Source organism: Mesoplodon mirus (assembly GCF_964341445.2).
Source record: "Mesoplodon mirus genome assembly, chromosome: 11".
NCBI lineage: Eukaryota > Metazoa > Chordata > Mammalia > Artiodactyla > Ziphiidae > Mesoplodon > Mesoplodon mirus.
This window is the reverse complement of record NC_138987.1, coordinates 7,978,422-8,004,168: the sequence shown is the minus strand read 5'-3', so window position 1 is coordinate 8,004,168 and position 25,747 is coordinate 7,978,422. Positions and strand designations below refer to the sequence as shown.

General features: G+C 35.9%; 1 protein-coding gene across 3 annotated transcripts in view; it reads left to right on the top strand.

The window, feature by feature from the left end:
- Positions 1-3,451: 3,451 nt before the first annotated feature.
- Positions 3,452-25,747, top strand: part of LIN7A (lin-7 homolog A, crumbs cell polarity complex component) — a 240,927-nt gene continuing 218,631 nt past the window's right edge. The window contains exons 1-3 of one of the 3 annotated variants that reach the window (XM_082636676.1): positions 3,452-3,564; positions 19,963-20,017; positions 21,883-22,000. The gene's annotated coding sequence lies outside the window, so the exon portion shown is untranslated. Of the gene's footprint in view, positions 3,565-6,035; positions 6,100-19,962; positions 20,018-20,620; positions 20,946-21,882; positions 22,001-25,747 lie in introns of those variants that run through there. The other 2 variants (XM_082636677.1, XM_082636678.1) reach the window with 2 other exon arrangements.

Genomic DNA, 25,747 nt, shown 5'->3' with positions numbered 1-25,747 from the left:
TCCAGCAAACAAGCTGTGTGCAGCTTCGCAGGGTTGGTCTCTGGAGAGCCAGCCGGTGGAGCGGCCGCGCCTCGGCCCGCAGCGGAAATCCGCCAAGCTGCGCTCTGCGGCCCCACCCCCGAAGTGCCGAGTTTTCTCTTTCTCTTTAAAACAAAGCTCCATCCTCGGCTATTTAGAAAACAAGTGGCTCCTGTGCAAGGGCTGCTCCAGGATTTCCCGACAGCTGAGAGAGGAGGAGTGGAGGGAGGTTGCCCGACCGAGTTGGGAAGTGCTCTGGGGGGTGACTGGCGCTGGGGAAGGTTACGCCGCTGGAATGGGGGTTCACTTGCCGACTGGACTCCCCGCAGGATCTAGGCAGAAAGCGGAGTGACTTGTTGCTTTTCCTCTCTGCCCATTTGCCTCTTTGGAGTTTCTTTGCCCTTTTTTTTTGGATGAGACCCCACGCTCCCCCCCAAAAAAAATTTAAGCCCAAAGGAAGAGCAAAGTCAAGACGAATCAAAAGAGAAAAAGAGGAAGCTGAGGAAAATTAAAAGAGAAAGGCGGTATAGATTACTGTCTGGGTTTAACATTCTTCAGATTCCTTCACTGGTTTTTCTACCCGTTAGTGAATTTTAGATGCGCTCTCGTTTGCCTTTGTTACGCCTAATATACGCTGTTTGGTGTGACGGTGTTTGCAGTTTTAAATGTAAAGATGTGTATTCCCAAATCTGAAGTGGGAAATAATGAATGCCCCGACCCTAGGAAGATTGTAAACAGATTTTTTTTTTCTGCAGGAAAAGAATAATGTGAAGATAAAGGTTAAACAGAACAGAGATAAATCTAATGCAAAACAAAGAACATTTCTTTAAGTAATCACCTCAGCTATTCCCTTTCAACTAAGAAGGCACTAGACTTTTCCCTAACACCTGCAGCCTACTCTCTACCAAAGGCCTCACAGCAAATGATTTCCAGTAGCAAAAGGCACTTGTCACTATTTGGATGCAGAGAGAGTTAGGAAGCCAGATAACCTCCTGTCCTCCTCCTTTCCTCTGCCCAGCCGTCTAATGCTGCTGTCTGGTCTACAAGATCCTCTGACCCCAAATCATCCCCTATTGTGTTACAGTGATGTCCATCCATCTTAGTCGTTTGCTTAACAGATGTGTGAGCCCCTGCATTGTGTAAGTTGTGACTTTTGGGGGGTGGGGATATGAAGGAAGCAAGCAGATCTCTACTGGCTCTTACTGTGTATCCACATTGTGCTGGCACTTTCAAATATGTTAGCTCTTGTATTTCCCAAGTACTAAGAAGCGGGAAGTATAATCCCAGTGTTTACCACCTTGAGGCTGTGTGATGGATATCCTGGCACACCAGTAATTCAAGGTGCACAGGCTCCTCAGGTTAGTCCTGTCACCCACCCCGGCATACTATACAAAGACCATTTGCTCTCTGTGCCCCGACTTGAAAAAGGTGGAGAATCTGACTCCAAAGTCCATAATTTCACACCAGGATGATTATTAAAAAGAAGAAAGATTTTAGACTTCCAATAAAATATGACAAGGTGAATACCCACATCCATTCCTCTTCTTCTAGGAACCTCACTGAAAAAGAAAGTACGGTGGTGGTGGCGGTGGTGGTGATGGTAAACACCCAGAAGAACAAAGAGAACAGGAGAGGACAAGAAGACAAGTGAAAGAATGGAAAGAAAATGAATTCATGGTATGTGACTGGGGTGGGGGCAGGGGGAGGTGAATGGAGAAAATGGATTTCCTCATCACACACCTGAAATGCCTCAGGATTTGGAGGCCCTGGATTCCCCTGGAGGTTCAGAATGAAGGTTAAGGGCTTAAAAACTAATTAAAAGATTGTGTGAGATGAAATTAGAGCCCCCCCCCCCAGCAACACTGCTGGGTGGAACCATTTTCTCTGGACCCTGCAGTACATTGTCATGTTTTAAGTAATTTTACGAAACAGATTGTGAATGTAAGTTCCATTTCAAGCCAAGGGAAGAGCATACAGTACAGCACAGGAGGAGTGTGGTGGAGAGGCAGAACAGGAGTGGGCAGTAAGACTAGAAACTTGAGCCAGATAGAGAGCTGCAAACTAGCGTCAAATGCAGGCCAGGACCTGAGTTTGAGACCATTCACCTTTGACACTAAAAACCTGTTGACTATCGCTAAGCACGTGAAAAGCTTAAAATCGTTAGCCATTGAGACTCGGTTTGAATCCTAGTACTGCCCATAATTAGGTGGGAAAACTAGGAAAATGAGCTAATTTCCCTACACTGTAATTTCAGTATCTGTATTTTGAGGCTGATAATCCTTACCTCACAGGATTGTTGCAAGATTTAAATATGTGTAAATTGCTGAGCACCAAAGCAGTAGCAAACGAAGGTAATTTAAAGCCTGTGAACAAACAGCCACTCCAAAAAATCAACCCCCAAACCTCCAGCTTCATTAACACCCTTAAAATTTTACATTTAGAAATTTTTGCAAGAAATTATTTTGATTGAAACATGCATATACATTCCATACTGCTTCAAAAAATAAAATTAGATTTTTGACTAATTTGGAGACAAGGTAGTTGCAATCTTTTCAGTGTTCAAGCCCTCTAAAATTCCAGCTTTTTATAAGTACAATATTTATTTCATTGTATGGCAATAAATGGTATATTTAATGTGCTATTCAAGATGACATTTTAAAGAAATCTTAAACAAAGATTAATTGATCAGATTATCTGAGAGAAACTTTCTAGTAAATGGAAAAAGCATAATAATGAAGAAAAGAGTGAAGAGTATCAAAAAGTGTGAAAGACTGCTCAAGAAGGAATGAGCAGAAGGGAGGAAATTGGAGTTGGAATACTTAATGCCTAAGAAAAAGTTGCTGAAAATTAGAAGAGCAGAGTGGAATTAGAATTAAAAGAGAAAAAAGATACAGGAATCCTACAACTTAATTTTTCTTAGGATTACAATTTCTGCCTAGGATCAGTCATTCTTAGTACAGACAAACTTTTTTAGCAGAGAGAGTAAAAGGGATTAAAGAGTACACAATTTAAAAGTAAGTGTAGACTACCCTGGTCATGTATTCTGCTGACCACACAATTCAAATTTTTGCATAAATTTCTTAAGAGTTAAATGTCTAACTTTGGGTAAGTATTAGAACTACTAAGATTTTTACTTATGACAAAAGCAAAAATGTTATATATTGAATTTCCTGGATATTATGAAAACTTGGCAAGTACACATGGAATCATTTGCAAAAATTACTTTATCTCTGCAGCAGGTACATGCTGAGCTGAAATTTGAGCCTGCAGAAACACTGCAGATTTATTCTGATTTAGCAAAGAATTTCTGGAAAATATGCTGACTTTCATGGCTTAGTAAATATTTTTAAAACTTCTAAAGTGAAATGACTCATAGTAATGTAATTATAGACTCCTATTTTGAAACTTTCTTCTTTTTGCCCACATAGTAATTGCAATAAAGGCAAGGAGAAAAAGGCAGATGAAAGAATTGTTTTAAAACAAATAACATTCCAGTGGATGGGAAGAACTCTACAACTTCAGTTCATTCTAGCAACCAAATTTAAGGTATGGGATTCTTCCACCAGTCTTATTTTTATTTCTTAAAAAGATCCTAAAATTTAGTGTTAATTAGTAAAAGGTAATAAAAATGTAGTTGTTTTTATTTGAGAAAAACTGGAAAAGGAACGACCTAGGCAAATATTTCCAATCATTTTTTTCGAGTTCTTAGGGTTTTTTTTTTCATTTTTTTGTTTTTTGTTTTTATCTGTATAGCAATTTACATTTGAGGGGGGGAAAATCTCATCATTGCAGTTGTGATGGAAAATCCAGTAAAAATGGCTAATATTTTAATCAGATCACCGAAATCCTTGAGAGATCATTTTAATTCTTCTTCACAGATAATTCCTAAGAAAGTATTCTGTTTCTGTTTTATATTCTTAAACCAAAGCCACTGCTTGTTACTCAATTTTTTGTAATAATACTTTAAATATATAAGAAATGATCTCATTTTCAGGGAACAAATGATGAAAAGGAAAAATATCCTTTATAATAAAATTGTTCATAAAGTGTAGTTGATTACCTAACATTACTTTGGGTTACCAATGTGTGTGTGTGTGTGTGTGTGTGTGTGTGTGTGTGTGTTAAGAAGATATAAAGTTAAACTAGAAAATGAAAAACAAGTCCAGTTAACCAAAACAAGAGCTGCTCTTATGTAACAAGGAAGTGGGTAATCATTTGGGGGTTTTAAAGACAACGCAAGTCTTTCAAATGAAGCTATTTTAAAATTGAAGAAAATATGGAGGCAAAGAAATTGCTTACTTTAAGTAGATCGTGAAAATGGATATCTCATTTACATGCATAAGGAAATTATAAAGTATTTGGACACTTTTTCTAACCATCATTCTGAATGATGAGACTTCAGATGACTCTTGTGATACTTTTCTGTTTTACCTGTTAATACAAATCCCTACCTGTTTTTAGAATTGAACACCTGAATATTTAGAGCTCTAGAGTGTGTTCAGAATTCCCAGTGGAGATATTTTGTGTATAAAAAGGATTTCAATGGACTTCTCTTTGTTATTTGCTTACACTTGCTTTTTTTTGCTTAATCCAGATACTCTTATAACTTGGTGTGAATATAAAGTTTGCCTCTTTATATCTATATACTTATAACTGTATATGGATATAGAGTTTCTCTATAACATTATATTGCCTCCTCCCACTGAAACTTTTATTAGCCTAGTATAAACCAACTTATCAGTTTTGAAAGAGTAAGAAAACTGTTATTGGTATTTTTATTTTTTATCATTTTTTTAGTAACATTGTTTCATACCTATGAACTTCAAGTAATATTGCTGGGAATCTCCTCCTTTCATCTCTGCTGTGACAACCCCAGGAGACAGTACAAAGATTTAGGTTTTTTGATAGACGATTGCACCTGCAAAACTAACTAAAAATGTATGTGTGTGTGAAATGACTAATTTCTGCTTTCTTCTCCTTTGACATTTCTAAAGTCCATTCCTTCGTCACTCCTTCAGCGAGCTAATCTAGTACCCTGCTAGCCCAACTCCCTTTCTGCAGGTTCAACTATCTCCTATCACTCAATTAATTCACAGGGGTTTACTGAGTGCCTCTCCCTCCCCATGCTCAGCAGGATTCTAGGAACACAAAGAATTGTTTATAAATGACTAAGAGGTACTAATAAATCCATCTCTGTTCCTAAGTAGCTCACAGTCTAGTCAGGAAGAAAACACATCAGCAAGTGCCACATAGTTCGTTAGGCCCTTTAGAGGCAGATGAAAAAGCAATAGTGGAGGGCCCAAAAATGGAATGGAAGGCCCTAGGATTAAGGCAAAAGTAATCATTCTAAAACATAAATCAATTGTATCACCATCTTGCCTAAAATCCGTCAGTGGCTTCCCATCTGCCTATGGTGAGAAATCCAAAGCCCAAAGTCTTTAGCATAGACCTGCTGGTTTCACTTGGGATCTATTCTGCTCCCCTAGAGGGCATTTGGAAATGACTAGTGTACTATTATCTATTGCTGTCTAATAAATTATTCCCTAACTGAGCAGCTTAAAACAACAGATATTTATTATCTCATATGAGTTTCTCTGGATCTGGAATCAGGATGAGTTAGTTAGCTGAGTGGTTCTGGCTCTAATCAAGTGGTAGCCAGGTGGTCTGTTGGTCACAACTATGATCATGTCAATGGGCAGGGGTATCGAGTTCATGCTCACTTACATGGCTGTTGGCAGGAAGCTTCAGTTCAAGGGGCTGTTCAGAGGACATGGCAGCTGGCTTTCCCCTGAGCAAGATGAGTGATTGAGTGATAGATTGATTAAGTGATGTGATATGTGTGTGTGTGTGTGTGTGTGTGTGTGTGAGAGAGAGAGAGAGAGAGAGAGAGAGAGAGAGACCAAGACAGACTCCACAATCTTTTATAACCCAATCTCATCCCAGAAGGGCAATTTGTCACTTCTCCTTTATGCTACTGGTCACACAGACAAACTTCAGTACAGTGTGGGAGGAGACTACACAAGGGTGTGAATAGGAAGAGTCTGGATGATTGGGGACCATCTTGGAGGCTGGCTGCCAAAAGTAAGAATACTTTTGATTTGTCGTAGTGACTGGAGTTTACTTATTAACATGGGCAAAGACCAAGGCTACTAAAATCTTGTACAGGAAAGAATTATAGCCCCTTACCAAACTGCCAACAGTGTTGCCAAATAGTTCTTCTACACTTTGTATATACTGCCTTTTCCTACATGCACACACCTGGCTCTATTCATACCTGGCTTCTCACAGTTCCCTAGAAAATCCTAGTCCTTCAGCTTCCACAAATCTTCCTTCTGGCTGCAGTGCCTTCTTCACCTTGGCAACGCTTCCAACTCTCTCTTTAGGATTTAGTACAAATCTCTTCATCTCCTGGATGCATTCCCTGATCCCATTAAGCAGATGAGCCCTTGCTTTTCTCTGCCCTATTCATATATTTGTTACAGCATACACTACTGTAATTACCTTTATCAACCCTTCTCCCCTGGAAGACTGTGAGCCCCTGCAGGAATATGTATTATAATGTTAGTTTAGCCTCAGTGTTCCCATACCTTACACAGTTCCCACACACAGCAAACACTTCTTAATACAAGTTAGTTGAATGAATGACCAAATTAGTGGCATGTTGTCTGTGTTTGTGTACATGTGTGTACAGGGATTGTGCCATTTAAGAGAGACTTGCAGAATGTAAAAGCCTGAGAACAACTGATCTGCTCTGTTTCAATCCAGACTCTGCTTTGTTCCATTTGTTTCCCATTAAAGTACAAATTTGCCTTCACATCCCATAATCTATTTTTTAAATAAACGTTTTATATCTTTCCCAAAAGGATAACCGAAAGTTATATTTTCATAGATCATGTCTATAAATTGTAGGGGGCACTACCTGATTAATACACTTATTTTTCAGAAAATGTTTAAGATCCTCTCTAAATCAAGAAAGAATAATCCTGCTTCAGTGCATTTAATGATATTTAACTGTTGAACTCAAAGAGTTAATATAAATTCTAAATGTGCTATGTTACAGCCAATAGAATTTATTAAAAGGAATCTGCAGTAATAGGACAAAAGGTTACTATCCTAAAAGAGTTATTACAAGCATTAAATGAGCCAAGTTATGGGCAAGAGCAATCTAAAGCTATGAAGACTGAAGCTTACTATTCTAAAAGAGCTAATGCAATATCCAAATGCATTTACCTAAGGAGTATTTTATTAACTGAAGTACCTATGCTATTTAGGAATAATTTGGGAGCCTCTTAGGGCTTGGAGTTTTGCTCCTGGAGCTGGATTCCAGAATTGTCCAGTTTCATGAATTTCTATTTATGAAAGATTGAGCCTCCCAGTCATGATTGTGCCCTGACAGACTTCTGCCAAACCTTCCAGATGTTGAGTGACTTCCTGGACCTTCACCTGCTCCAAAACTCCTCTGTTATTCTGCTTGGAGACATGACTAGTTCAATGTATGCTCATTTGTTCAGGTAGCCCTTTCAGCAAAGAGCTATTGAATATCAACTATATGTCAGGCATACATGGATACAGAGGCCAAGAAGACAGACACCTTTTGTTAGATTGCATGATGTATATGTTCTAGTAATCAGATATAGAAAATAATAACTTAGCACACTATAACACAACATATAACTATATTTGAGATAAGGGTGTTGGCTATGATAAAAATAAAACAAAGTAAAGGGCAAGTGAGCAAATTCCCGTAGGAGGCGATATTTAAACTAAGACCTGATCTATAGGAAGGAACTGCCAATGGGAGTATCTGGGGGAAGAGAACTTTAGAGAGAGGGACAGACGGAACACTTTCAGGGTCTCTGTGGATGGAACAAGCTTGATAGGTATGGGAGTTAGAAAGTTAACAGGTGATGTTGGAGCATGTTTAAAGGTTGAGAGTTGCTGTATTAGAGACAGGAAGAGCTAGATCATGAAGGACCTTATAGACTACAGAAAGGAATTTAGATTTTACTCTAAATGCAGTTGAGAGCTATTGGATGGATTTCAAAAACAGAAGTGTATCTGATTTATGCTTATAAAGTTCGGGGGTTTTGAGCCTCCTATTCTGGTCCTTACCATAACCATTAGCTCCTGAATCTGACATCTGTAACAAAAGGCCTTCAAAGAGGTGGCTTTCAGTTTGCTAATGACACACTGTCTCTTTTTTCTACGATGTTTATATTTTATGGAACTTTAATACTGAATCCCACCTTGACTCAAGTTCAGGAAGCCCTTTCTCCTAGATTCTGTATTCCAGTTTTACCTGTCGTGTAGACAGGCACTTAATTCTTCAATCATTCTTAGCCTTTGCTAATTCTCTTGTCAGGTCCATATTAGAGAGCTATAAGGAAATTTCACCCTCTCCCCTTGCAAACAACCAACCAACCAACAAACAAACAAGAACAAAACCTAAACAACCAACCAAACAAAACCCCCAAACATCAACATCTCAAACCCCATTCTGGACTTCATAAGACTCAAGAAAAGTTGAGTGCATTAGCGCCCCCCCAAAAAAAATACAATTTTAATATGGCCAAATAGTGCCCAATACCCCTTAATTCATTCACTGTCATAACTGATAGTAATTTTCCAAATTGGAGTACACTCAATGGCTATTCTAGACCCAGAACATCCAGTCTGCTTAATAAAGTTCTTAACCTACTACCCTTAGAAAGAAGATCAGTCATTTTAAAGGTATTCCTCACCCCTTTCCTCAAAAACATTCTCCTTGACATCATCAAGACCATGCTTTTCCCATGTATGTTCTCTGTGATGGGAAAACATTGAAAACAAGCAAGAGTCACCTGGTATAAACAAGTACAGAGGAGGCAGAAGCTCAGTTAAGTAGACGCCTCCTTTGTAATTTATAATTTGTCTCCCTGGGATCAAATGCTTTAGGAAGTGAACTAAATATTTTGTCTTTGAACAACACTGTTTTGAATGACACTTAGACCACAATCAATATTTGAATTAAAAATGTAACTTAAAAAAACACACAATTTCCTTAAACATGAACATTTATTCTTTTCAGGATTAGATAAGCAGTAATAGAAAAGTGACTGACTTTTGCCCTGTGTACCCCTTTGTTACTTACCTCATGTGCAATGCCCGTTGATTTTGACAATGCTGCATGTAGTAGCACTCTATAAGACTCTATAGAAGGAAAATAAATTTGAATCTCAACACTGTAAATGCATTGTGGTAATTAAAAAGACCAAACTATTATAATTAAGTTGTAATTAAGATATGTAACAAAATTCTTAAATATGAAAGACAAAATAACTACATAGAGCAAAGCAAAGACTTTTACTGTAAAAACTAAATTAAATCTATCCTAGGGATTTAGTTATGTTGTATATAACTGAATGGTAATCAGATTTTTTTGTGATTGTTATGGTAACCCCAAAGTTGACTTGTTTCTCCACAAATAATATTAGAAAATAACATTTAAGTGATTTATTGCAATATACATTTAAATCAATTCAAAATAAATAATCCTGTGAATGTTTAACTGAACTGCTGCAATTTTACTTTTGGTAATTTGATCAAGGTTTTTGTGCAAGATCTAGATCTAAGACATTTGGGAATTGTAGGCAGTATTCTTCCTCTGTCTCTCAAAACTACACTTAATCAGCTTAGGTTAGAAAGATAACACTCAGAAAGCGTCCCAAGGAAAAAACACAACCCACTTCAAATTTCTCTTTAGAAATGGAACGTAGGTTAAAAAAAAATTTTTTTAATAACAGTAATACCATTGGCATGCAATCAAGACAGATTTATTAAGAATAAAAGATCATAACTATTTTAACTCTACTTTAAACTTATCTGTAACCTCCCCTCTTATTAAGAAAAAGAACCAAGATGTCTAACCATACAGTAGGGGCAAATTAACAAAATTTGAGGTGTACACTTTGAAAATACATCAGGTCAAAATACAAGTGGAAACATTGATAATGAACATGTGTAGCTAACATTTATCCAAGAGGAGAGAGAAATGGAGAAACTTAAGGACATTTAAAAACTATGATTTTTTTCCACTCACTAGAATAACCTTTGATATAGGCCAAACAAGTTGTAAATCCCAGTTCAACAAAAACAAATGAGTAAATATAATAAGGAGAACCAGGGAGAAATTGTTATAATAGAGAGGTTAGGAGTTCAGGCTCCAGAATCAGACAGTCCTTGCTTTCAGTCCTTGCTCTATCACTTATTAGCTGTGTGATTTGGAGCAAGTCTCTTATTCTAAGACTCAGTTTCCTCGTGTGTAAAATGGGAATAATACTAGTGAGCTTAAGTGAGATAATGCATATAAAGCACTTGGTGCAGTGCCTAATTCATAATTGGTACTAAACAAATGGTTATTTCCATTCATTCATTCAACATGTATTTATTAGGCATCAGGTATATGCCAAGCATTCTGTTGGCTAATTGGAATATAACAGGAGCAAGATTCTGTTATCATCAAATTTATAGTTTAGTAAGGAAAAAAACTTAAATAATCAATTACAAGAAAAGTGCTGTGGGAGTATGGGAGTACATGATCATTCTTGAAAAAAGTGGGAGAAGGAGGTAAGCCAGAGAAGGCTGCTTGAAGGACATAATTTTTAAGCATGGAAATGCAATAATAGGGGTTGAGCAAGAAACAAGGCACAAGAGTGTTCCAAGCAGAGGAAAAAGCTTATGAAAATGGCTATAATTTTTTCAGAGGTTCAGATAGACATATGCCTTTCTCATCTTCATCTCTGGCCATGCTGTAACCTCTGTCTGGAGCACACTTGAGCCTCTTTGTATTCTCCCTGCCCCATCTCACCTCACCCAGACAAAGTGGTTACTAACGGTCAAGTGAAGATATGGCCAGTACTTGTAAGGTCGTCTTAGTGCTTCTTACACCTCATAAAATAATATGGAACTTATCTTCAGGGTCAGAGGAAATTGGAGGCTTTTAAGTACATGTACATGAGTGTGTGTGGGTGTGGGTGTCAGACAGTGTTGTTTCCTGGAGGGTTAGAGTCCCCATTGCATTTTACTAGGGCAGCATCAAGTTACCTTGGAGAAAAGAGAAATGGATCTTCCTGGGCTGCCGAGAAAAGAGACCCATAGATGGAATAGTCCAGAAGCATCAAGTAATAGCATTAATTTAAGTTTCAGATAGCCCCATGGTCAATGTGCAAACAGTATCTGCCATGATACTAGACTTTTTTTTTTTTTACAATCACAGATAATTTATTATTCAAAAAAAACTGAGGCGTAAGAACTCAAGTAAAGAAATTAACAGAAAATATTTTACAAGGGACCTTGAAATACTAGACTATTTCATATATAGATCACAAAGGAAAACTGTACACAGCAGGAAATAAATGTTTAAATGTGCAGAATATATAGTCCAAAATACTTAGTAATGGCAGTGATGACAACAGAAGCATGACTGTACACTGAGAAAACTCACAGAAGACTTTATGCCAAATTATGACCCAAGAAATGGACCATTCAGGTCAGATACAGAAGAGAAACTGGGGAATAATTTGATTTGCCTAGTGTACTCCAGATAAATTCCAAATTCTTCAACCTAACTTACAAGGCCCTCCATGAGCTATCCTCTCTTTACCTCCCCTTCCTCATCTCTTACCAGATCTCCAAGTTGCTTTATGACTGGTTCTCACTCTCCTCTGCTAATACACATTGTTTTATTTCGCTAGACCATTCTTTTCTTTTTTCCTAAGATAATTCTTCCTCAGCTTGAAGATCTCCTTGTACATTGCCTATTCCAGGAAGCCTTTTCTAAGTATAGTAGGTGCCTCTGTTTCCACTGTCTTAGCACTTATCACAATCCACTCTCTGCCACAGTAAACTCTAATTTCTGAGGGTAAGGATCAGGCTTATCTTGGTATCCTTGATATCTAGCATGGTAATGTTACATGATAGATATTTAATAGGTGTTTTCTGGAGACTGTATCTGATTGACCAATTGACTTAAAGAGTGAGTGAATGAATAAGGGAAAAAAAGACACACACACAGTCCCTCCCATCAGGAAGCTTGCACAGGCCTGTTAAATAGCCTCATCCACCAGAGAGCAGACAGCAGAAGCAAGAACAACTACAGTCCTGGAGCCTGTGGAACGAAAAACACATTCACAAAAAGATAGACAAAATGAAAAGGCAGAGGGCTATGTCCCAGTTGAAGGAACAAGATAAAACCCCAGAAAAACAATTAAATGAAGTGGAGATAGGCAACCTTCCAGAAAAAGAATTCAGAATAATGATAGCGAAGATGATCCAGGACCTCGGAAAAACAATGGAGGCAAAGATCGAGAAGATGCAAGAAATGTTTAACAAAGACCTAGAAGAATTAAAGAACAAACAGAGATGAACAATACAATAACTGAAATGAAAAATACACTACAAGGAATCTATAGAAAAATAACTGAAACAGAAAATGGATAAGTGACCTGGAAGACAGAATGATGGAATTCACTGCCACGGAAAGAATAAAGAAAAAAGAATGAAAAATAATGAAGACAGCCTAAGAGACCTCTGGGACAACATTAAATGCACCAACATTCGCATTATAGGGGTCCCAAAGGAGAAGAGAGAGAGAAAGGACCCGAGAAAATATTTGAAGAGGTTATAGTCGAAAACTTCCCTAACATGGGAAAGGAAATAGCCACCCAAGTCTTGGAAGTGCAGAGAGTGCCAGGCACGATAAACCCAAGGAGAAGCATGCTGAGACACATAGTAATCAAATTTGACAAAAATTAAAGACAAAGAAAAATTATTAAAAGGAACAAGGGAAAAACGACAAGTAACATACAAGGGAACTCCCATAAGGTTAACAGCTGGTTTCTCAGCAAAACTTCTACAAGCCAGAAGGGAGTGGCATGATATATTTAAAGTGATGAAACGGAAGAAGCTACAACCAAGATTACTCTACCCAGCAAGGATCTCATTCAGATTTGATGGAGAAATCAAGAGCTTTACAGACAAGCAAAAGCTAAGAGAATTCAGCACCACCAAACCAGCTCTATAGCAAATGCTAAAGAAACTTCTCTAAGTGGACAACACAAGGGAAGAAAAAGACCTAGAAAAACAAACCCAGAACAATTAAGAAAATGGTAATAGGAACATATATATCAATAACTACCTTAAATGTAAATGGATTAAATGCTCCAACCATAAGACATAGACTGGCTGAATGCTGAATGGATACAAAAACAGGACCCATATATATGCTGTCTACAAGAGACCCACTTCAGACCTAGGGACACATACAGACTGAAAGTGAGGGATGGAAAAAAATATTCCATGCAAATGGAAATCAAAAGAAAGGTGGAGGGCCTCCCTGGTGGCGCAGTGGTTGAGAGTCCGCCTGCCGATGCAGGGGATACGGGTTCGTGCCCCGGTCTGGGAGGATCCCATATGCCGCGGAGCGGCTGGGCCCGTGAGCCATGGCCGCTGGGCCTGCGCATCCGGAGCCTGTGCTCCGCAACGGGAGAGGCCACAACAGTGAGAGGCCCGCATACCGCAAAAAGAAAAAAAAAAAAAAGAAAGGTGGAGTAGCAATACTCATATCAGATAAAATAGACGTTATAATAAAGAATTTTACAAGAGACAAGGAAGGACACTACATAATGATCAAGGGATCAATCCAAGCAGAAGATATAACAATTATAAATATATATGCACCCAACATAGGAACACATCAATACATAAGGCAAATGCTAACAGCTATAAAAGAGGAAATTGACAGTTACACAGTAATAGTGGGGAACTTTAACGCTTCAATTACAACAATGGACAGATCATCCAGACAGAAAAGTAATAAGGAAACACAAGTTTTAAAAGACACAATAGACCAGATAGATTTAATTGATATTTATAGGACATTCCATCCAAAAAACGGCAGATTACACTCTCTTCTCAAGTGCACATGGAACATTCTCCAGGATAGATCACATCTGTGTCACAAATCAAGCCTTGGTAAATTTATGAAAATTGAAATCATATCAAGCATCTTTTGTGACCACAATGCTATGAGATTAGAAATCAGTTACAGGGGAAAAAATGTAAAAAGTACAAACGCATGGAGCCTAAACAATACATTACTAAATAACCAAGAGATCACTGAAGAAATCAAAGAGGAAGTCACAAATTACCTAGAGACAAATGACAATGAAAACACAATGATCCAAAACCTATGGGATGCAGAAAAAGCAGTTGTAAGAGGGAAGTTTATAGCAATACAATCCTACCTCAAGAAACAAGAAAAATCTCACATACACAATCTAACCTTACACTAAGGGAACTAGAGAAAGAAGAACAAACAAAACCAAAGTTAGTAGAAGAAAAGAAATCATAAAGCCCATAGCAGAAATAAAGGAAATAGAAACAAGCAAAGTAATAGCAAAGATCAATAAAACTAAAAGCTGGTTCTTTGAGAAGATAAACAAAATTGTTAAACCTTTACCCAGATTCATCACGAAAAAGAGGGAGAGGACTCAAATCAATAAAATTAGAAATGAAAAAGAGAAGTTACAACAGACACCACGGGAATACAAAACATCCTAAGAGACTACTACAAGCAACTCTATGCCATTAAAATGTAGCCTGGAAGAAATGGACAAATGCTTGCAAGGTATAACCTTCCAAGACCGAACCAGGAAGAAATAGAACATATGAACAGACCAATCACAAATAATGATATTGAAACTGTGGTTAAAAGTCTTCCAACAAACAAAAGTCCTGGTCCAGATGGCTTCACAGGTGAATTCTATCAAACATTTAGAGAAGAGCTAACGCCCATCCTTCTCAAACTCTTCCAAAAAATTACAGAGGAAGGAACACTCCCGAACTCATTCTACAAGGCCACTATCACCCTGACACCAAAACCAGACAAAGATACTACAAAAAAAGAAAATTACAGACCAGTATCATTGGTGAATATGGTGCAGAAATCCTCAACAAAATATTAGCAAACAGAATCCAACAATACATTAAAAGGATCATACACCATGATCAAGTTGGATTTATCTCAGGGGTGCAAGGATTCTTCAATATACACAATTCAATCAATGTGATACACCATATTAACAAACTGAAGAATAAAAACTATATGATCATCTCAGTAGATGCAGAAAAAGCTTTTGACAAAATTCAACACCCATTTATGATAAAAACTCTCCAGAAAGTGGGCATAGAGCGAACCTACCTCAACATAGTAAAGGCCATATACGACAAGCCCACAGCAAACATCATTCTCAATGGTGAAAAACTGAAAGCATTTCCTCTAAGATCAGGAACAAGACAAGGATGTCCATCTCATCACTATTATTCAACATAGTTTTGGAAATCCTAGCCATGGAAATCAGAGAAGAAAAAGAAATAAAAGGAATCCAAATTGGTATAGAAGAAGTAAAACTGTCACTGTTTGCAGATGACCTGATACTATACATAGATAATCCTAAAGATGCCAACAGAAAACTACTAGAGCTAATCAATGATTTTGGTAAAATTGAAGGATATGAAATTAATGCACAGAAATCTCTTGCATTCCTGTACACTAACAACAAAAATCAGAAAGAGAAAGTAAGGAAACGATCCCATTCACCATTGCAACCAGAAGAATAAAATACCTAGGAATAAACCTACCTAAGGAGGTAAAAGACCTGTACTCAGAAAACTGTAAGACATAGATGAAAGAAATCAAAGGTGACACAAACAGATGGAGAGACATACTATGTTCTTGGATTGGAAGAATCAATATTTTGAAAATGACTATACTACTCAAAGCAATCTACAAATTTAATGCAACCCCTATGAAATTACCAATGGCATTTTTTACAGAACTAGAACAAAAAATATTAAAATTTGTATGGAGACACAAAAGACCTCGAATAGTCAAAGCAATCTTGAGGGAAAAAAGCAGAGCTGGAGGAATTAGACTCCCTGACTTTAGACTATACTACAAAGCTACAGTAATTAAGACAATATGGTACTGGCACAAAAACAGAAATATAGATCAATGGAACAGGATAGAAAGCCCAGAGATAAACCCATGCACCTATCGTCAACTAGTCTATGACAAAGGAGGAAAGGATATACAATGGAGAAAAGACAGTCTCTTCAATAAGTGGTGCTGGGAAAACTGGACAGCTACATGTAAAAGAATGAAATTAGAACACTCTCTAATACCATACACAACAATAAACTCAAAATGGATTAAAGACCTAAATGTAAGGCCAGACTCTATAAAACTCTTAGAGGAAGACATAGGAAGAACACTCTTTGACATAAATCACAGCAAGATCTTTTTTGACCCACCTCCTAGAGTAATGGAAATAACAACAAAAATAAACAAATGGGACCTAATGAAACTTCAGAGCTTTTGCACAGCAAAGGAAACTCTAAACAAGATGAAAAGACAACCCTCAGGATGGGAGAAAATATTTACAAATGAATCAACAGACAAAGGATTAATCTCCAAAATATATAAACAGCTGATACAGCTCAATATCAAAAAATCAAACAACCCAGTCCAAAAATGGGCAGAAGACCTAAATAGACATTTCTCCAAAGAAGATGTACAGGTGGTCAAGAGGCACATGAAAAGCTGCTTAACATCACTAATTATTAGAGAAATGCAAATCAAAGCTACAATGTGGTATCACCTCACACCAGCTAGAATGGGCCTCATCAGAAAATCTACAAACAACAAATGCTGGAGAGTGTGTGGAAAAAAAGGAACCCTCTTGCACTGTTGGTGGGAATGACATAGCCACTATGGAGAACAGTATGGAGGTTCCTTAAAAAACTAAAAACAGAATTACCGTTATCACCCAACAATCCTGCTACTGGGCATATACCCAGAGAAAACCATAATTCAGAAGGACACATGCACCTCAGTGTTCATTGCAGCGCTGTTTACAATAGCCAGGTCATGGAAGCAACCTAAATGCCCATCGACAGATGAATGGATAAAGAAGATGTGGTACATATATACAATGGAATATTACTCAGCCATGAAAAGGAACGAAGTTGGGTCATTTGTAGAGACATGCATGGACCTAGAGACTGTCATACAGAGTGAAGTAAGTCAGAAAGAGAATAACAAATATCATATATTAATGCATATATGTGGAATCTAGAAAAATAGTACAGATGAACCAGTTTGCAAGGCAGAAATAGAGACACAGATGTAGAGAATAAACATATGGACACCAAGGGGGGAAAACGGGGAGGTGAGAGGCGGTGGTGGGATGAACTGGGAGATTGTGATTGACATGTATACACTAATATGTATAAAATAGATAACTAATAAGAACCTTCTGTATAAAAAATAAATAAAATTTAAAATACACACACACACACACACACACACACAAACCAAAAATTAAAATGACAAAAAACCCTCAATAGCATGGGTAAAAGAAAGAGGGAGGAGCAGGACACTCTTTTGATGCTTTACCAATAGTGTTTACAAAGAATTAACCACCCATTATTATTATCTTATTTACGTCTTACAAAACCTTGATAAATTGACATAATTATCCCTGTTTCATAGGCAATGAATTTAAGCCTCAGAAAAATTAATGCCTTGCTGAAGACTAAACTGATAGTATGTAGAAGAGCTTGGAATAGAATCAAATTAGATATAGTAAGATTTTGAGTTAGAGAGTAAAGTGTAAACACAAAAATATTTACAGTGAAACAAATATGGTCACCTTTGATACCAGTATAAACTTTGATGTTCCACAGTTTTATGGACATGATATAATAATTGTACTTTTTTAAAGCTTCAAAATATGTGGGTAAAAGTATTGTGGTCTAACTAGTATTTGAATCTTAGGTAAAGCATGTACTTTTCTGCTTGGGTCATGTGATCATGATTTATTCATGATGTGAAAGCTGAGAGCTGGAAATCCAGCTCCAGATATCCTAGATCTGCTGATTAACAAATATCAGCATTTTGACCAGCAGCATTTGCACAATTTTTCTCAGAGTTAACATATTATTAGGAGTGGAAATTTTTAAAAAATCTAAATCTCAAATACCTTTAATGCACATTAATTAAAATAAATTATAAATGACACCCCCAAGCTTGAGTAAGTAGAATATTGAGAGAATAAGAAACTTAAATTTCCTGATACGAGAATTTTGAAAATACAAAGCAATTGGCCAGGCTTTAACATCAAGTAAATAGTAGAATAAAAGTTTGAAGAATATTTATATGTCAGTCACCTATAAAGACACTAAAATATAACATTAGCAAGGTTTGGATGATGTTCCTTTCTTGTTAGATCTTGCTATCATAAGATTTATATCTTATCACCCATAAATGTAGTTATTTATTTGCAAGAAGATCTATGAGATTTTAGTTTTATGGTTGTTATTTTTATTATTAACCTTGAGCTTTTGATGCTTGTTTACTTGGGTGTTATGGAAAATTGTACTTAATCTTTGTGGATTTTTTTTTAGGAAATTAGATTTTAAATCATTCAGATTTAAGCTGCTGGCAATTACTTAATTGATCTTGTTATAACTGATGCAATTTCTTTACAATAGAATTAAGTCAGTATGTACACAAGATTGTTCAGAGTCTCACAGAGTTAGAAATGAATGAATTAATATCACTTATGATTAAATAAAAATAGTGTATGAAGGTAACAGAAACATCTGGAAAAAATAATATCATTACAATATCAGCAAGAATCTGTGAACTTAAACCAAGTATCCTGAATTTCTATAGAGGATTACCAGACCCCAGCCAGTTGGGACTAATACCTATGTTCTCGTCTTGTTTTTGAATGATGTATACTGTCTGAGCTGGGCCCCAAACCCTTGGATGAGACACTCCAGGTACTTTTTCCTACCTCTCTGCTGCCTGGCTGCAGAAAACCCTGTGGAAGACTCCAAGACCTTAGAAAATGGTGGAGCTACCTGACAGGAATCTATGTCCCTGACAAATCATAAAGAACAGTCTATTATGTCCCTGTCACTTCCTAGGTTAGATGGAATGTGAGTGAAAAATAAACCTCTATTGTGTTAAGCCATTGAGATTTAGGGATAGTCTGTTACAGTAGATAGTCTAACATGAATAATACAGAGGGTGTGAGGAAAACCCCAACCTTGTCTCATGCTTTCCTCTCAGCATCCTCAACCTTGCTGTATATTAAAGTATCATTAATTATGTACCAGTTGGTCTAAATAAAGGTGGCTTTGATCTGGATATTGATAGAAAATCTATCAGTTGTTTCCAGCATTCCTACAATAAGAAATATGGGTCTAAATTAGAAGTATACAGTGCTTACCATAGGGCCAAAATATTCTTCCTTTGTCCCATAAAACACTGAAATGATTTTGTTAATGATTACTCATATTTTCCTCTCCCACAAGGTCCATTTTTTCTGCTAAGATATTTCTATTAGACAATTTCCTATCAGTGGAAAAAGAACAATTTGGGATTCTAGGGAGTCTGATTTAATGAAAAGCTATATTGGTAGTTAAAACTCATCAAATCATATAATGAAATGCTCATTCCAATTAGAGTTAATCCTCAAGTTATTTGAACTTATAAGATGAATATATTTTCTATTAGTAAACCAAAATTGTATGCTAGCTACCAGATTGATTAATTTTTAGCAATATAAAGTTTCTCATTCTTTAAATGCACAGAAAATGTTTGGTCATGATGGCTAACAAAAGTAGTACAAGTATTTCTGAAGTATTTCTGAAGTAGGGTACACTATTTTCACTTAATTATATCCAGAATCCAAACATCAGAATAATGAGTCTCTGTTATTCTGAAATAACATTTTTGACTTACTGATTTTATGGATGGATGAAATGTTTCTCTTAATTAATTCAACCTAAGAGGAAGTGAGCTTTTTACATTGCATTATATCTGTCATTTTATAGGTGAGAAAACTGAGATTCAGAGAAGGAAGGTAACTTCCCCAAGGATCCACAGCTGGTAAGTGAGGGTGCCGCAATTTGAACCAGATGAGATTGGCTCTATGGCCTGAGCTCTTAATGACTAAGTCCATTAACCAGAATTTCTCAGACCTGAGATCATGCAGACTGTTGAGAATGTATCTGTGGGTCCCTAAGGGTCTATGGACCCTAGATTGAGAAATACTATAATTAAATATTAAACACATATTTAAAATTACTACTCAGCACACATAAGCTTCATTATGTAATATCTTGGTCTAATAAAACCATAAACACAAATTTACATAGAAGGTACAGTGCAGTTGCATGATGATAAAAGAATCTATCAGATGATCTAAAACATGTGTGTACATACATGCAAATCTATCTATCTGTTCATCTAGTTTTTCAGTTATTGAAGAGTATGGACTTGGTTGGGTACAAATAGGGAGTTTTAGTTTTCTTTAATTACTGCCTTTACAATACTCTTTGGAGCAGTTTCTAAACCTAGGTATGCAAAGCAATATAACACCAAGAATTTAAAAGGAATAATGGAGCAAGGATGTGTTCTTTCCTGAGACGGATGTAGCTGAGAATAAGTCTGTAGAAGGGACTTCAAGGCAGGTTCCTCCCTTCTACCTTCCTCTCCCTATCTCTTCTATCCTGCTTCACAAAAGAAAGGCACACATCTCAAAAATCTCTCTGGACGTCAAACAATGTGACTTCAAAATATTGGCTTAAGAAAACAAATCAGTGTCAATGGATAACCAAGGAAATATAAACCATCTCAGGACTTGGGTCTTTTTCTGTCTTACAGATATTTCTGTTAAAAGTGAAAAACTGGCATTTAAAATGGATTGGTATTGATAATTGTTATTTAAAGATCTCACCTCTTCCAGCTTTTCACATGGTCAAAGAATGTATCAATTTTCAGGGAGTTCCATAAGAGCAAAGCAAATAACACGTAGGTAAGAAATGTTAAATATCAAAAATAGCTTTTTTTCATGTATTTAAATATAAGTAGTTCTTTTAAGCTATTCTCAAGATTCATCCTTGGGACCTGTCATTAGCTAAAAAGAAAAACTTTGAAGAGTTGAAGCAGTATAGGTTAGTGAAGTAGATCCTTTTAATGTAATTGGAATATTTTTTGAGATTACCAAAATTTTCAAGATACACTGGATAAAACCCACAGGCAAATTTTTTATGCTTTCTTTCAGATTTGGTATGTATTATTCAACAAAGTAGTTAAAACCTATTTTATCAAGTCATATTGTGAAATATTTAATTATTTAATCCTCCTCTTATTTCATCTTATGAAATGACTATTTTCTACCTTTTATTAATAAAAAGTAAAAGTAAAGCTAGCCAGACTGGTTAATTTTGGCAATAGATAAATTTCTCTTTATTTAGATACAAGAAAAATTTGATCACAATAGCTAGTAAAATAATAGAGTTCTTTCTGATTTTGTACAATGCTTTAATTTAACTATTTGAATGACAAGCATCAGAGTTTAATACATGTATGTACACACATTTAACAAGGAAATATTTCTAGGTAAATAAATGATTTATGATCTGAGCTATGTATTACATTGCATTGTTAAAAAATAAGTGATGAGAAATAACACATTGATTTATAATTTTGTTTTATAGCTTATAAAATTGTATGAATTAATCTTGTCTTAAGAGGATGCTATCTTAATCTCATTAAGAATTCATTTCTAAGAAATTATTATATACTTGTAAAAAAATTTTACTTTTAGTTATTGTGTTTTGATGAACTGCAGATCCTATTGAAACAACTGGGTCCAGAAAAAAATACATATTAAACGTACAATTATAAGAAATTTTTAATAAATCACATTTAATTTATATCCATAAACTAGTTCTCTTACCTCTGAACAGACAGGCATAAATCAACAAGTATGCTGCATAAGAAAACGTTCACCTGGGGAGTGAGATACAAGTGTTGACTTCTAATTTCTGGTGGTGGCACTCCTTGAGGTCTTCTCTCTTGGATTTGGTAAGCACCATTTCTTCACTCTTCAGGCAAGGAAGTAAAAATCCGTAGTTTCCTCCTTGGGTAAATAATTCACAACTTGAATAAATCTTGGTTCTCCCTATTTCCTGGGGTTCTGCTTAAACGGACTTGATGTTGGGATAGGGACTAGGGCAATAATCGGGAATGGGAACCAGCCATCAGGGAGCTAATAGCCTCAATTATTTTCAACATTCTTTTAAATGCAGAGAATTGATGCTGCTTTTTTATCAGCCTTGGGTTTTTAGTTGTTGAACTTAAGACAATAAGAACATTGCTGCTCAGCTCACATACACAGAATGAAGCATAAATTTTTAAAATTATACAGTGAAATGATTGTAAAAACCACAGAATACATCCTCAGATCCAGGGGGGGCTGAAGACCCCAATTTCAGGTTCTATAATCAGTATGCTTTCCAACTTTTAGACAGGTGCCATCTAAATCCAAGGTAGCCTGTGAACTGGAGATTACATTAGTCTCCACAGAATGTCTATACTACTGTTCATAGAACAAATTTCACTGAGATGTATTTTAAAAAATCAAAACAGATTTGACCATTTCTAAATAATCTGCCATTTTATTTAGAAATTTCAGGAAAAATCATGATAAAAATTAAGATTATTAAACATTGTAGGTTAAAATTCAGAACAACTTTTAGTACTTTAGTATCAGTTCTTTAAAACTTTATTAAAGAATAAATGTACCAAAACTAGAAGAAAAAGCACATTTATAGAAATATAATTATCCCAATTAATTTATATTTTTATAGGGAATTCAATAATCTAGATGAAAAGAGTATTTTCAGTATCCAAATATTTTCTAAAAATAATTAGCTAACAACATTGCTTTTTTTTGCTTGTTTTTGGTCACCATTCTCTAATTTATCACTGATGTGATCAAGTTAACATCTCTAGGGTCTGGGAATAGACTTCAACTATATGAAAATAAATGAGTTTTAGAGATACATCAAAGTCCTCTATAATGTAGATATAATAGAGACAAAGTATCAATATATTCAGCCTAGGAGATATTAGTAAGAATAAAAACATTTTTTATAATAAAAAAATGGGAATATATAAAGAAACCCAGAGAGTTCCCAAGGGATGCTCACTAATCTTGCAATTTTCAACTTATACCACATTATCCTCTCAGGGTACCATTACGCAGAATTGATTCTGGCCTCACATGTGGAAAGAAGCAAATTCTAAAGTTGATGTGTGACTTTTCCTCTATATCTAAACCAATAACTAAAGATAAAAACCATTCAAGGCAAGGCATATATTTGTTAATGTAATAGTATTGCCCAAGAACACAATATATTATTCCCACGTGTCATTATCTCATTGATAATAACATCTGATTTATTCAGTGGTCAATCTTTTGGTAAATACAACATCTGTAACAAATCTGAGAACCTGATAGTAAATGGAAAAAGTTCTGACCCACTGAAATACCTAGTATTCTAAGATTCATGCATCTTGTGTACTGGCTAGACCCTTGATTCAACATTAGATGTAATGAATGCACATTTTTAATACTTGGGTGTCTTACTTCTCTATCCACATCAAATTAGGACGAGAACTGGAGGCTTCATTTGAGAATTTGTGCGTCCATTCCACAAATATTTTTTTAAACTTCTCATGTGCTCAGCATTACACTGACAAACTAAACTGTTATTTAATAACTAAATAACAGTAAGAAAGGAAATAGAGAAGCAACCATACTAAAACCAAGCATAAAACTGATGATTGTAAAAATGACTCTAAATTGTTAAAAGAAGAGCTTGATACTTTCTGTTTATGTAAGCAAGCAGGTAAATGTGTTTATTTTAGTAAAACATTTATTTTATTTTCATGTTAGTAGGATTATAACTTGAAATACATATTATTTAAAAGGTTATTCTTGATACTTAAAGAAACAATTTGTTATCTGAAATTCATTTATTGAAGCAATGTAATTCATAACAGCAGCAGGTGTATGCCAATAATAACAAGCAGTGTCTCACTGTTTCTTTAGAAACTTTTAGAATTTATTCTTATAAAAATAGTCACCTCTTGGGCTTCCCTGGTGGTGCAGTGGTTGAGAGTCCTCCTGGCGATGCAGGGGACACGGGTTCGTGCCCCGGTCCGGGAAGATCCCACATGCCGCGGAGCGGCTGAGCCCGTGAGCCATGGTCACTGAGCCTGCGCGTCCGGAGCCTGTGCTCCGCAACGGGAGAGGCCACAACAGTGAGAGGCCCACGTACCGCCAAAAAAAAAAAAAAAAAAAAAATAGTCACCTCTAAAGGCTGGTACATCAATTTAATAAGCTCCAGATTAATTTTGATTACATTATGTCTCAGAAAATAGACATTGTGAAACAAGGCACAGCCAGGTTCCTGGAGAAACCACAGTGGTTATTCTCAATTGGCTATTTCTATTAGATACAGGAATAGCACTGAGAAGCTTTGAAAATTTAATAGTTTCTGTCCTTCCTAGAGGACTAAATCAGTAGATTGAAATGAAATGTTATGCTGGATTTCAAAATAGAATATTGTGAATTATGTACACAAAATAATATTAGTGGTCATTCAGAAAAGCAATCAAGTGTTGCACATGTTAAACCAGCCATGTAGACTGGCATGGGTTCATAAGTTCAGGGACTTCATAAAATACTGCTGTGGACAAGTAAACATTTAAATCAAAATTGAAAATACATTCCTCAGGTCTATCGTGTCGTGTATTTTTCAGTCTGAGCTACATATGCGTTATCACATTTTGTGATCATGTAAAAGCACAGGTTCCCAAAATAAACACAGTCACCTCCAATCAAGTTATTAACAACCCAGTGAAATTGAATTTGGCTAAAAACCAAAATTGGCAGTCTCCTCTCTGATCTTCTATAGATGTTCTTTCTTCCCTGTATAATGCATCCATTGTTTTAACCTAACAACATACATCAGTACTAATCATTAACACAAACAGCTATGCATGACCATCCATATATTTTGACATGTAAAATTTACAATTGTTTCTCAGCAAATGTTTCATATTTTACTTGCCACCCACTGATTTCTAGGCTTTTCCCAGAAATGGCAGTTTTGAATTAATAATCCTACATTGTTATTATGTTTCTATAACAGCATTCTGTTAACAGTTCTTAGCACTCCATTATATGTAATTAGAGTTATAAGTGCAAATGAAATAAAAATAAAAATTCTACCAGATGTTTGATTCATCCCTTGGTAAAGCAATTGAATAAAATGAAAATCTGTCATCTGTTCTATGGATTAAAAATCCACATGTTTGTAACATGGCCTTTTGTAACCTTTTGATAGCTATGATTTCCAGAGGAAATATATTAAGATAATTTTTTATTATACTTCTCAAAATATTTTGGATTCTCTGCAGTTTTATGAATTTATGATTCTTGATCTATATCAGTTTTTCCTTCCATTCCTTAATTTGTATTATAAATCATATAGGTGTTTTAAATCGTGAAAGTAGCTTTTAGCTTATTTTCTTGAATGCTAAAAAGAAATTAAAGAAAAATCTGTTTTCCTGGGCACTATCAATGAAATCTCAAAAGAATGAGTTTTTAGATCTATTACAATTGGGGAACATAGAGCTTTTTTTAGTAGTGATATTGTATAAAATCACCAGATGGCACCTCCTAGTCCCTGTAGAAGATTTCTGTTCTCTTGGTAAACAAAACATTCAAACGAACAACAACAAAAATTACGCTATACCAAA